Below are 15,056 nucleotides of genomic sequence, written 5' to 3'. Positions count from 1 at the left end.
GTACCCGCCTCCCGCGTGACGTCACCGTCGTCCCAGGGCGGGGGCGGCCGCAGCCTGTCCAAAAGGGGCGGGGCGGGTGGGTCATGTGACGTAGCAGATGGTCGTGCCGCCAGCTTTGTGCGGGGCGGGGGTGGGTCATGTGACGTGGCAGGCGGTCGTGCCGCCATCTTTGTGCGGGGCGGGTGGGTGGGCGTTGCCTGGGGGTATGTCCAGTGTGTCACACAGACCACCTCCCCTCCATGGACCCCACCCACCCCGCACATTCCCTCTCCCCCCTCCCATCGGGCAGAAGATACTAAAGCCTGAGGGCACGTACCCCCAGGCTCAAGGACAGCTTCCATCCCGCTGTTATAAGACTATTGAACAGTTCCCTAGTACAATAAGCTGGACTCTTGACCTTGCAATCTACCTGATCATGGCCCTTGCACCTTATCGTCTGCCTGCACTGCACTTTCTCTGTATCTGTGACACTATATCCTGCATTCTGATTTGTCTTTCCTTCTGTACCACCTCGATGCACATGTGTCTTGAAATGATCTGTATGGATGGCATGCAGAACATGGCTTTTCACTGTAGCTCAGTACATGTGACAATAATCAACGAATCATCAAACTAGCTACAGTTTTGAATAACCTCCCCTCTCCATCATTAGACTTGGCCAGTCAAGCCATTTGGCCTGTCACAACCAAACCTACTCTTCTGAGGAGCCTGCTCTTTCCTCGTAGCTCAACAGTTGAGCTTCAATTTGATGACTATCATTTCTGCAGTCATGGTATTAAATCTTTCCTGTACCCTCTCCAAAGTATCTGTGTCCTTCCCAAAGATTCTCACCCGGAACTGGGTACATCCTGCAGAATAATGTCCCGCACAGCCTGTGTCCCCTCTACCTCTCCGCATAACACCCAGGAATCTCTATGCTTTATAAATTGCTCATTGACCTCTTTCAATAGCCATGTGTAAATCCTCCCACATCCCTCTTCCTGCAGCCTTGCTAAGGCAATGCCAGTTAGTCTGAGTTGTGTTTATTCAGTAAAAATGTCCCACCTCAGCCTCTCTGCAGATAATTTTAACGGTAAGCATCTGTGTGTTCAACCAGTCTGTCTGCTTTGAGTCACCTACAAGTTTGAACCGGTTTGGATAAGCTAAACAGAAGAAAAGTGTTTAGCAGATGGTTCAGGAAGAAAGGTACACTGCAGGTACGGGAAGGGAGGGGACGTGGGTCCGTGAACACTACCTCAGTATTCCACTTTTGTGCAGTTTATTTATCTTGGTGCCTGTAGTAATCTTTATGTCGTGCACTGTACTGCTGCTGCAAAACAACTCATTTCACAGCACACGTTAGTGCTAATAAAGCTGGTTCTGACTGTGAAATTCATCGACTGCAAGGGCACTGGAAACAGAATCGATCAGGGTCTTGAAAAAGGAATCGTGTAGACGGGAAAGTAATTTGCAGGGTATTGCAGAAAGAGGAAGGAATGGACCTGGCAGGAGCAGGCCCGGTCTGGATGGACCACCTGTCTAATTCTGTGCTGTACCAGGTCTCTGTACCCACATCAAGGTGGGTATGAAAACTGGCTGTGGTCCTCCTGCTTCACCCGATAGCTCCTGGAAGATGGGCCTTGTGGGCACCGGTCGCTCCCAGCTTCTGGAGTCGGTCTGAACCCATTGAGATGGATAAAACCAGTCGAGGCTCACTGAGCATCACCACTCACAGCCCTTCTAAAAGCTTGTCAAGGCTGAGCATACCATACAAGTAGAACAATAGTACAGCACTGCAAACAATACACCAGATGTGGGATGAAATCACTAATAACCACTGATATAAAATATTACAGATGTTGTACAGCAACATGACCTCTGCCTTGTGCAGCTTGAGCTTCCTATGACATCTGCTCACGTCTATACCTCCCTGACCAGACACACAATCGACTCTGTCTGCAGTCCCCTCGGAAGCTGTTCTCCAAATTTAAATGTTACTCACTGTCTAACTCCAGACGACTTTGGACACAATTCAGCCCAGCAATGACTTGGAATGTGCACAGGAGCCGGTCCTGTCCGCAGACACCTGCAAATAGCCAAAGCCTTCCCTGAGCCGCCTCATTGATTGACACAGAAATCACACAGTCTGATTGACACAGTCTCCCTTTTGACTGTCTCATCTTTATCCTGTCCGCCTGCTTGCTGTTCAGCCATGGGCACAACACACTGAAGGGGGAAAGTTTGAGCTTCTCAGCATTGTTGCCGACTTGGTTTTACCTTCAGTCATTCCTTCCCCACTTTCAAAAGCCTGTTCAGGCCAGAGCCATACATAACGGGGCCACTTTGGTCACTTGTGTGTTGACTGTAAATTGTTGGTGAAAGAGGCGGTTGACTTTTGTGTTTTATAAACAACTCTTCAACATTTCCTCTCAGGTTGCAGCCGGGATACATTCAACACACATCGCCTTTGTTCTCTGCAGCGCACTGGGATAGAACTGGAAGTCACCCTTCAGTCAGTGTCGGTTTACCACGAGTTAGCTGCAGGGTGTTGGCCACAGGCTGGGGAACTAATGCCATAAAACTCCCATAGCCCGGCAATTATATCGATGCACCATAGAAAGCATCCGATCTGGATGTATCACGGCTTGGTACGGCAACTGCTCTGCCCGGGACCGCAAGAAACTGCAGAGAGTTGTGGACACAGCCCAGCGCATCACGGGCACCAGCCTCCCCTCCTTGGACTCCCCTCTCGCTGCCTCGGTAAAGCAGCCAACATTGGGTCATTCTCTCTTCTCCCCCCTCCCATCAGGCAGAAGATACAAAAGCCTGAAAGCACGTACCACCAGGCTCAAGGACAGCTTCTAAAGTCGAAACCGAGTTCATTGTCATCTACACAAGTACCCGTGTGTACAGGTGCAAAGCAAAACTAGCAGCTGCATCACAGGCAGCATACAGGATATCATGCACAAGACAAACAAACATCACAGGCATCACAGGCAGCATACAGGGTGTCACGCACAAGAAAAACAAACATCACAGGCATCACAGGCAGCATACAGGGTATCACGCACAAGACAAACAAACATCACAGGCATCACAGGCAGCATACAGGATATCATGCACAAGACAAACAAACATCACAGGCATCACAGGCAGCATACAGGGTATCACGCACAAGACAAACAAACATCACAGGCATCACAGGCAGCATACAGGGTATCACGCACAAGACAAACAAACATCACAGGCATCACAGGCAGCATACAGGGTATCACGCACAAGACAAACAAACATCACAGGCAGCATACAGGGTATCACGCACAAGAAAAACAAACATGATTTTTGCAAGAAAGAACACAATGGAACAAAAAAAATCAGAAGTCCATTTTGGTGCAAAGTGATCTCAGTGTTGCTACACTGTAGTGATCAGGGTTGTGCTGGTTGGTTCAAGAACCGAATGGTTGAAGGGAAGTCGCTGTTCCTGAACCTGGTGGTGTGGAACCTCAGGCTTCTGTACCTCCTGCCCGATGGGAGCTGCGAGACTATTGAATGGACCTCTTGTACATTAAGATGGATTCTTGACCTCACAATCTACCTCATTCATGACCCTTGCAGCTTATTGTCTGCCCGCACTGCACTTTCTCTGTAACTGTAACACTATATACTGTCTTTGTACTGCCTCGATATACTGCTGTGATGAACTGATCTGTATGGATGGTATGCAAATCAAAGTTTTTCACTATACCTCGGTACGTGTGACAATAATAAACCAATTTACGTTCAGGACTTTGGTGGTGCCAGACTGACAGGTTTTCCTGACCATTGGGTGTCACTATCGGAAACCCCGGTCCACTTTAATTCACTTGTTGTTAGATGTTGCATGTGCTGTTAGGGAGCACTAACCCATGACCTCAGTTGGATTTCACCCAGACCACTCCGATCCAGACCCTGCCACAGCCTTGGTCCAAGCGGGGACCAGGGAGCTGAACTCCCGTGGGGAGGTGGAAGTGACTGCCCTCGGCAGCACTCCAGGGCAGTGTCTGACAGACTGTGGCATCAAGGGAGAAAACTCCAGTGGCTGGAGTCATACCTCACACAAAGGAATAAGGTCGTGGGTGTTGGCGGTCAATCATCCCAGTCCCAGGACATCGCCGCAGGAGTTCCTCTGGGAGTGTCCTGGGCCCCAACCATCTTTGAGACAGCTTCTATTCCCATGGTGATATTGAACGGTTCCCTTATATGATGAGATGGACTCTTGACCTCACAATCTACCTTGTTTGACCTTGCACCTTATTGTCTACCTGCACTGCACTTCCCTGTAGCTGTGACACTTTACTCTGTACTGTTATTGTTTCACAGTAGTACTACCTCAATGCACTGTGTAATGAATTGACCTGTACGAACAGTATGCAAGACAAGTTTTTCACTGTACTTTGCTACAAGTGACAATAATAAACCAATTCCAATACCTTCCTTCCATCGAAAAGTCCGGAGTGGGGATATTCAGCGATGACTGGATTCTGATGGATGAGGCGGATCTCATTCAAACCTACTGGATGCTGAAAGGCCTGGACAGAGTGGACGTGGAGAGGATGTTTCCATCAGGAGGAGAGTCCAGGATCCAAGGGCACAGCCTCAGAATAAAGGGACGTCCCTTTAGAACTGAGATGAGGAGGAATTTCTTCAGCCAGAGGGCGGTGAATCTGTGGAATTCGTTGCCACAGACGGCTGTGGAGGCCAAGTCATTGGGGGTATTTAAGGCAGAGATTGACGGGTTCTTGATGGGTCAGGGGGTTAAGGGTTTCGGGGAGAAGGTGGGAGAATAAGGCTAAAAACAATCAGCCATGATTGACTGGCAGAGCAGACTCGATGGGCCGAATAGCCTAATTCTGCAGGCACGGTAGTGTAGCGGTTAGCGTAACACTATTACAGCGCCAGTGACCCGGGTTCAATTCTCACCACTGTCTGTAAGGAGTTTGTACATTCTCCCCGTGTCTGCGTGGGTTTCCTCCGGGTGCTCCGGTTTCCTCCCACATTCCAAAGACGTACAGGTTAGGAAGTTGTGGGTGTGCTATGTTGGCGCCGGAAGTGTGGCGACACTTGCGGGCTGCCCCCAGAACACTCTACGCAAAAGATGCATCTCACTGTGTGTTTCGATGTTGGAGGAAACCCACACGGTCACAGGGAGAACGCACAAACTCCAGACAGACAGCACCGGAGGTTGGGATCGAACCGGGATTTTGGGAGCAGTGAGGCAGCAGCAATGACCACCGTCACCCAAACTACTCTCTTCCCTTTTATATACGTGGGTATTAATACGTCACTGTGTATCCAGCTCCGCTTAGAGGGTCACAGTAAAGAAAAATTGGTTTGGTGGTAGGAGGCAGAGGGAGCTGTTGGAGGGGTGTGACCAGTGGTGTGCCGCAGGGATCGGTGCTGGGTCCCCCGTTGCTGGTCATCTATACTAACGATTTGGATGAGGATGAAGGTGGCATGGTTAGTGAGTCTGCAGTTAACACCAAACTTGGTGGCGTCCGGGCGGTGAAGAAGAGATCCTTGGTTCCGACAGGATCCCCACACCAAGAACTGAACTCGGACAGGTCCGGTGGTGCACGTTGGGAAGTTAACCCAGGGCAGGTCTTGCACAGTAAATGGCAGGGCCCTGGGGAGTGTTGTCGGACACAGAGACCTTGGTCGGCGTGGACGATTTGGGCCGAAGGGCCTGTTTCCATGCTGTATGACTCTAGGGGGTAGAAGGCAGCCAGTCAGGAGCCTGGGCTATAGAGAAAGGCAGAGGGATAGAGGGGTCACAGGGCAGGGACAGGAATAGAGGAGAGGGAGGGGTTTAGAGGAGTGAGGGAGGGGTTTAGAGGAGTGAGGGAGGGGTTTAGAGGGAGGGGTTTAGAGGAGTGAGGGAGGGGTTTAGAGGAGAGGGAGGGGTTTAGAGGAGTGAGGGAGGGGTTTAGAGGAGAGGGAAGGGTTTAGAGGAGAGGGAGGGGTTTAGAGGAGTGAGGGAGGGGTTTAGAGGAGAGGGAGGGGTTTAGAGGAGTGAGGGAGGGGGTATAGAGGGGAGGGAGGGGGTATAGAGGTGAGGGGCCATCTATGTCTGTTAGGAGATGGGCGGGAACTTTAACGAATATTTCTTGGTATTTACTGGTTGCTCAAGAGGTAAGGGAAACAAATAGAGATGTTTTGAGGGAGGGGTATAGGAGGAAGGGATATGGGGGAGGGTATAGGGGGTGGTATAGGGGAGGTATATAAAGATAGGGGTATAGAGGGGAAGGGAGCTGGGGTATTGAGCAGAAACACTCAGCAGGTCAGGCAGCAGCTGTGGGTAAAAGTCCAAGGTCAGAGAGGGTTGTTCAGTTGTGACGAAGGATTTAACACTGCTTCACATTCCATAGGTGCTGTCTGACCCGCTGAGTGTTTCCAGCAGTTTCTGACGTTAGAACGGAGGCGGGGGGGGGGGGGTACAGAGGGTGAGGAAGGGGATGTGGGGGGAGGTGGAGCCCAGGGTCAGGGTGTGGTGGGGATCCAGCGGTGGGGGAAACCTGGTTCCAGTGGTAACTCACTGAACTGAACCAGTGACACCGGGAACACACAGATCCCTCTCGTAACCAACTCCCAGTGATTCACCCATAGTCCAACTGTAAAAGTTAGTAAATACATTGGAATTCAACATAGTCCAGGAGGAGTGTTTTATAAAGGTTCAGCTGTACTTGTTAGTCATGTATTTACTAACTTTTACATTTAGACTATCGGTGAATCGTATCCCAGGCTCCTGATTGGCTGCCTTCCATCCCCCAGTCATAGAGTAATACAGCATGGAACCAGGACCTTCAGCCCAACTCCTCCGTGTTGACCAAGGTTGACCAGTCCCATTGTCCTGCATTTGGTCCAAATCCCTCTGAACCTTTCCTGTCCATGGATCTGTCCAAATGTTTTTCAAACATTGTAAGTGTACCTGCCCCTACCACTTCCTCTGGCAGCTCGTTCCACACACCCACCACCCTCTGTGTGGAAAACTTGCCCCTCAGGTCCCCTTTAAATCTCTCCCCTCTCACCTTAAACCTGTGCCCTCTAGTTTTAGACTCCCCTACCCTTGTACAAAGATTGTGACCGTCCACCTTATCTCTGCCCCTCATGATTTTATAAACCTCGATTAGGTCACCCCTCAGCCTCCTCTGCTCCAGGGAAAAGGGTCCCAGCCTGTCCAGCCTCTCCTTATAACTCAAGCCCTCCAGTCCCAGCAACATCCCTGTGATACTTTTCTACAGCTCAATCACATCCTTCCTATAGCTGGGTGACCAGAACTGCATGTGACACTCTAAATGTGATCTCACCAACATTTTGTACACTTGTAACATGATGTCCCAACTCCTGTACTCCGTCTCTCTCCGATCTCCAGCCCCGGTCTCTCCGTCATTCCTTCCCCGCCAGTTGCCAGTTATGGGGTCCAACGAAGAGAAATGTATCAGGAGAATGAGGGCGCAGACGGTGAATGTGCAAGGTGGGAGGACGGGAATAGTAATCAGAGTGTGACCCGGACGCCAGGTGCTCCCGCAAACCGGGTCACAGTAAGGAAGTGAGGGATACAGACAAAACTGAAGCCTCTTCACCTGAAGCATTCACAACAGAATAACGATTCACCGAGAACACAGCAGACTCAGTGAGGACACAGCTTGGACTCGGAGCTCCAAGTGTGGCCTCAGAGGAGACCAGACGCAGAGTAGGTGACCGTTTCGTAGAACACCTGCGCTCTGTCTGTAACCGCGACCTGCATCTCCCCGTTACCAGTCACTTCAACTCCCCCTCCCACACCATCACAGATACATCAGTCCTCGGCCTCCTCCACTGCCGGGAGAATTCCCAGCGCAAACTGGAAGAACAGCCCTTCATTTTCCATTATGGAACCTTGCAGCCTAACGGCATGAACAATGGATTCTCTCACTTTAGGTAATCCCCCCCCCCCCCCAACTGTGCTTCTTCTCTTCTTCCCTCTCCTAGCCCTTTCTTCCCTCTCTCTCCCTACCTTTGACCCATCCCCCAGTGGATCTGCTCTCCCCTCCTCCCCCGCACCTGTTTATCACTCTCTCTTACCTGCATCTACCTATCACCACCCCGTGCCCACCCCGCCTCCCCTCTTTTGTCCACCTATCACTGCTCTGCTTTTCCCTCCTATACGTTGGGCTTCCCCTTTTCCTATCTTCAGTCCTGAAGAAGGGTCCTGACCCAAAATGTTGACCACCTGCTTTTCTCTACGGATGCTGCCTGGCCTGCTGAGTTCCTCCAGCATCGTCGTGTTTTTCATCTAGATTCCAGCGTCTGCAGTCCTTTGTTTCTCTACATGACAGGAATCAGTGGGTCTGATCAGGCAGACGTGTTTGCAAAGAGACCAGGCCTAGGAACTGAACAGAGGAGGGCTGGGTCAAGGGGAGAGAGGGCCAGTGTTCTCTGCGGCTGAAGGCTGAGCTCAGATTGCAGTGGGAATCACCTCTGTCTCCGGAGATCGAGATGCACAATCAGTTTGGGTGGCGAGGAGGAAGAGCAGGGGAAGTGAGTCACCGGTGGGAGTAAAGTGTCTACAGTCGGAGGGAGGAGAAGCAGGAACCGATGAGATTCTGTCTGGGAGGTCCTGCAATGGGAGTGGGCAACTTCAATCCTCCTGCAGGCCAGACGAGTCAAGTTGGCAGATATCGTCCCAAGGACGTGTTCACAGTGTGTATTCAGGACAGTTTCGGAGAACAAGACGCTGCAGAGCTAGCCACATCTGCTCCTGTGTAATGGAAGGGAACTAATGAAGGATCCGTTGGGAAGGACTCATTTTTACTCCTCAAACCTGCACCAGTGTCCTTATGTTTACTTTGTGGTTTAGTTTACACACATGTAAGTTATGTCTAATTTATATTAAGTTTATGTGAACATGTTTATCCCCATCTTGAGCAATACTCACACAGCTCAGCCGGTCGGGCAGCATCTATGGAGGGAACAGTTGACGTTTTGGGTCGAGACCCTTCATCAGGACTGGAAAGGAAGAGGGCAGGAGCCAGAATGATAAGATCATCAGTCACATGTACATTGAAACACACAGTGAAATGCATCTTTTGCATAGAGTGTTCTGGGGGCAGCCCGCAAGTGTCGCCACACTTCCGGCGCCAACATAGCATGCCCACAACTTCCTAACCCGTACGTCTTTGGAATGTGGGAGGAAACCGGAGCACCCGGAGGAAACCCACGCAGACACGGGGAGAATGTACAAACTCCTCACAGACAGCGGCTGGGATCGAACCCGTGTCCTGGCGCTGTAATGGCGTTACGCTAACCGCTGAGGTAGGGGGAGGACCGCGGGCTGGCAGGTGGTAGGTGAGTCCAGGTGAGGGGGGGAAGGGGTGGGGGAGGGGGGGATGATGCAAGAAGCTGGGAGGTGATAGGTGAAGGAGGCAAAGGACCGAAGAAGAAGGAATCCGATAGGAGGGGACAGTAGACCATGGAAGGAGGTGGGCAGGTCGTGAGGGCAGGGCAGGGGAAAGAGAAGGGGAGGGGGGGCCACGGGAATGAGGGAAGACAAACGGGGGGGGGGGGGGAGAAGGGAAAACAGAGGGGAGGGGTTACCGGAAGTCAGAGAAATCGATGCTGAGGCCATCAGGTTGGAGACTCCCAAGGTGGAACATGAGGTGTTGGTCATCCGACCTGCGTCTGGCCTCAACGTGGCAGTAGAGGAGGCCGTGGACAGACATGTCAGTGTGGGAGTGGGATGTGGAATTGAAGTGGGTGCCCACCGGGAGGTCCCGGCTGTCGCGGCGGACGGAGCGAAGCTGCTGAACGAAGCGGTCACCCGATCTGCGTCGGGTCTCACCGACGTACAGGAGGCCGCACTGGAAGCAATAAATGCACCCTCGGACTCACAGGTGAAGCGCTGCCTCAATTGGAAGGACTGTCTGGGGTCCTGAATGGTGGTGAGGGAGGAGGTGTGGCGATAGGTGTAGCACTTGGTGTGGTTGCAGGGATAAGTGCCGGGAGGGGGCCCTCGATCTGTACTGCACTGTGCTGCTGCTGTATGTGTACCCTGGGCGTGTACGTCAATGACAGCCTGATGAGATGTCACGGTCAGTGTCAGACTGAGATACTTGCAAATGCTGAAGTTTGAACGAAACTCGACTAAGGGGGAACTGGGAAAGTGACAGATAAGCTGTGGCAGATATTGAAGGAAATGTGAAGATGTCTGACAACTATACAAGAAGGAATAGAGTTACATAGGGGTCATTTCTGCTGCCTCCCTGCCCCCGAGATCCCCGTTCGATCCCGACCTCTGGTGCTGTCCGTGTGTTCTCCCTGTGACCCCGTGGGTTTCCCCAGGTTCCCTCCCTCATCACATAGATGGGAGTTGAATGGCTGCTGTAAATCGCCCGTGGTGTTGCTGGGGTTCAGGAGAACCCGAGGGGAGCTCCTGGGCGTGTGAGAGGCGGCAGGTTACAGGGACGTAACTGCTCCCCTACACTCATCCGCCGTGGTGTCCCCTGTCTTACCCCACCGCCCTCCCTTTACAGCTGCTGTCTCCTTCCCAGTCCTGCCAAAGGGTCTCTGACCTGAACCGTCGACTGTTTCTCTTCCCGCAGGCGCTGCCTGACCTGCTGAGCGTTTCCTGTTCATGTTACAGGGACGTAAATAGGGACAGGTGGGGAAATGGCCTGAGAGCTGGCATGGACGACGGGCTGAATGGCCCCCCGTGTTGTGAGACCTGCGTGGGGACGTACACAGACCGAGGATGTGACGACAGTGGGGAGGGTCCAGAGCAGGTTCCTGGGGGTGGGGGAGGGGGCAGAGATTGGAGAGTCTGGGACTGTGTCCTCTATAGAGGGATGTCGGGGAGATGATCGTCGGGCAGTGGGGCTGCGGACAGTCCATCCAGCCTGCCCCTCGACACCGTCTGTGTGCAGTGTGCATGTTCTCCCTGACTGCCTGGGTTTCCCCCACGTCCATGGTTGGTGGGTGCATTGACTGCAGTAAGCTCCCCCACCCCTCCCAATGTAGGGGCTGCTGGGAGTGCCGGGGAGGGTTGTTCCTGTTCTTAGTTTGGATTTCCTGCAGTAGTTTGGCTTTCATTCAGTACAACATCTCTGCTTTCACTCCTTGCGGTGTACACCTCATTAACCACACTCACAGCCTGCCGTACGGGCCCTCCCACAGCGCCAGCTCCCTCTGCTCCTTCCCCTGTTGGAGCGCTTCCCTTTGTTCTGTGTTCCCGCCAAGCTGCTCTTTCTTTGCTAAGCACTGCCCGTCCTGAACTCCAGAGGTGAGGTGAGAGCGTCTGCCCTCGACCTTGGGGCAGGATTGACATTAAGGAGCCCCGGTCCAACAGAAGTCACTGGGCATTAGTGGTTGTTGTTGTTGGGGTTGTAATCCTGCCCCTGGGCAGCACTTAGGCCAGCTATCTTCAGCTGCTTCACCAGTGACCTTCCTCCCAACACAAGGTCAGCAGTGGGGACGTTCGCTGACATTGGGTTCAATTCCATTCCCAACTCCACAGCAGTCCACGCCCGTGTGCAGCGAGAGCCAGACTGTGGTACCTGTCAGGCAGTGACCAACAGGAGAGGGTCTGACCCCCACCTTTGACAGGCAATGGCACGACCACTGCTGTGTTCCCCACCGGCAACGCCGGGGCAGATTGACCGAGCCCGTCGGGTTTCCTTGGTTGGAAGGGTTTCAGGAACCGGACAGGCTCGGTGATCTGCTTGCCTCACAGACACGTTACTGAGCTGAGTTTTCAGTCTTCGGAGACAACAAGGGATTCTGCAGACGCTGGAATCTGGGGCAACACACACACACACACACACACACACACACACACACACACACACACACACACACACACACACACACACACACACACACACACACACACACACACACACACACACAGTGCTGGAGGGACTCAGAAGGTCAGGCAGCATCTCTGGAGGGAAATAAACAGCTGACGTTTTGGGCCGAGCCCCTTCCTCAGGACCTTGGACTGGGCACTGGGTGGGTCATGGATGGACCACCCAGAGGGTGTGTTTTCTACTCTTGCCGTCAGTGTAGGAGACAGAAGGTTCGGAGGTAAGGACCCGGTGTCAGCTGGAGTGACCAGTTTGTGGTAAACACCAGCTGGTTCACTTGGTGCTGGTTAGCAGAATGAGGCCATTCGTCCCATTGTGTCCATGCCTGCCCTCAGAACAATCCCACCCCCACAGGTTTCCCTGTAACCAGTCATACACGCCCGTTAACACCTCTTCCACCCACCCCCACCTCCACCCTGCTGGTTCTCCCACCACGGGGGTGGTGGCAATGAACCCACCGACCCGAACGTCTTCGGGATGTGGGGGGGAAAGCGGAGCACCCGGGGGTGGGGGGGAACCCACACGGTCACAGGGAGAGCGTGCAAACTCCACACACAGACAGAGCCCGAGGTGGGGATTGAACCCAGGTCACTGGAGCTGGGAGGCAGCGGCACTACCTGCCGTGGTAGTGCTGTGGTCCCTGAGGTGACTTTGCCTGGTGAGAGAGAGCAGATACCCTGTGTGTGTGCTGGGGGGGGGGGGGGGTTGTTCGGGGGCAGTGACTGCTGTCTCATGGGGGACAGGCTCCCTGGAACAGTGCCGGACTCTGCAGCAGACCTGGACGCCAGTCTCTTTCATATCTCCTGCTTAAGTCCTTTCCTGGCACCACCTCAGGAGGCTAGAGAAATTCAGCAGGTCCCCTTTCACACTCACCAACTTTTACCGATGCACCATAGAAAGGATCTTATCGGGATGCATCACAGCTTGGTACGGCAACTGCTCTGCCTGGGACCACAAGAAACTGCAGAAAGTTGTGGACACAGCCCAGCGCATCACGGAAACCAGCCTCCCCTCCTTGGACTCTGTCTTTACCTCTCGCTGCCTCAGTGAAGCAGCCGGCATAATCAAAGACCCCACCCACCCAGGACATTCTCTCTTCTCCCCCTCCCATCAGGCAGAAGATTCAGGAGCCTGAGGACACGTACCACCAGGCTCAAGGACAGCTTCTACTCCACTGTGATAAGACTATTGAACGGTTCCCTTATACGATGAGGTGGACTCTTGACCTCATGATCTACCTTGTTGTGACCTTGCAGCTTATTGTCTGCCTGCACTGCACTTTCCTGTAGCTGTGACACTTTACTCTGCATTCTGTTATTGTTTTACTCTGTACTACCTCAGTGCACTGTGTAATGAATTGACCTGTACGATCGGTTTGCAGGACAAGTTTTTCACTGGACCTCGGTACAAGTGACAATAATAAACCAATTCCAATACCTTCCTTGCATCATGTCGCAGCACCCACCTCTGTCTCGGACACCTCTGCCTTCCCCTGGCCTGTCACTTGTCCTCCCTCCCTATGTGTCTATTTTTGGACCTGAGCCCGCAGTTTATCAGGCTCATCTCTTTATCAGTTGTTGCCTGAGTAGACGCGAGGTCCCGGGGTTGTTGTGTGTCCTCTGGGGTTCCGTGACATCCGACTCTCCGGCAGACACGATGCAGCGACACTTCCTTTGTTACCCAGTGTTTTACACGCAGCGCCTCTGGTTTCCTTACCCACAAGATGTACCACACGGCAATGCAGCTAGTGCATGCCACTTGTCTAAAGCAATAGATCTCTCCAAGCAACAGCCGACTGCATAGCCTCGAATGATAGAGAGACACAGCAGGGAAACAGGCCCTTTAGCCCACCCAGTCCGTGCTGAATGTAGGATCATTTACACTGATCCGACATTACTCCCATTTTTTAAATTCTCCCCACATTCTCATCAGCTTCCCCCAGATTCTACCACTCGCCCACACGCTCGGGACATTTACAGTGGCCAATTAACCCACAAGTTCGCTCAGGGCAGGTTAGCAGAATGAGGCCATTCGCTAGACTGCAGATGAAAAACACAATGGTGCTGGAGGAACTCAGCAGGCCAGGCAGCATCCGTAGAGAAAAGCAGGTGGTCAACATTTTGGGTCAGGACCCTTCTTCAGGACTGAAGATAGGAAAAGGGGAAGCCCAATGTATAGGAGGGAAAAGCAGAGCAGTGATAGGTGGACAAAAGAGGGGAGGCGGGGTGGGCACGGGGTGGTGATAGGTAGATGCAGGTAAGAGATAGTGATAAACAGGTGCGGGGGAGGAGGGGAGAGCAGATCCACTGGGGGATGGGTCAAAGGTAGGGAGAGAGAGGGAAGAAAGGGCTAGGAGAGGGAAGAAGCACAGTTGGGGGGGGGGGGGGGGGATTACCTAAAGTGAGAGAATCCATTGTTCATGCCGTTAGGCTGCAAGGTTCCATAATGGAAAATGAAGGGCTGTTCTTCCAGTTTGCGCTGGGAATTCTCCCGGCAGTGGAGGAGGCCGAGGACTGACGTATCAGTGATAGTGTGGGAGGGGGAGTTGAAGTGACTGGTAACGGGGAGATGCAGGTCGCGGTTACAGACAGAGCGCAGGTGTTCTATGAAACGGTCACCTACTCTGCGTCTGGTCTCACCAATGTAGAGGAGGCCACCCTTGCAGCACCGAATGCAGTTGACGACATTAGGGGAGGTGCAGGTGAATCTCTGCCTCACCTGAAAGGACTGTTTGGGTCCCTGGATGGAGGTGGTGTAGGGGCAGGTGTTGCACCTATGGCGGGGGCATTGGAAAGTTCCTGGGGTGGGATCTGGATGGGTGGGGGAGGTGAAGTGAACGAGGGAGTCGCGGAAGGCAGAAAGAGGTGGGGAGGGGAAGATATGCCTGGTGGTGGGTTGGAGATGGTGGAGAATGATGTCTTGGATACGTGGGCTGGTAGGATGAAATGTGAGGACAAGGGGGACCCTATCCCTAGGGAGGGGTGGGGGTGAGAGCGGAGGTGTGAGAAATGGCAGAGATACGGGTGTGAGCTCTCTCGACCACAGCAGTGGGGGAAGCCATGGTTAGTTAAGAAGTTGGACATCTCAGATGTCCTGGAGTGGAAAGCCTCATCATGGGGGCGAAGGCGGAGAAACTGAGAGAAAGGGATAGCGTCCTTGCAAGAGATAGGGTGAGTGGAGCTGTAATCGAGGTAGCCGTGT

Source organism: Pristis pectinata, chromosome 10 (genome assembly GCF_009764475.1).
Source record: "Pristis pectinata isolate sPriPec2 chromosome 10, sPriPec2.1.pri, whole genome shotgun sequence".
In the NCBI taxonomy this organism is placed as follows: Eukaryota; Metazoa; Chordata; class Chondrichthyes; order Rhinopristiformes; family Pristidae; genus Pristis; species Pristis pectinata.
Note: the sequence above shows the minus strand (reverse complement) of the source record.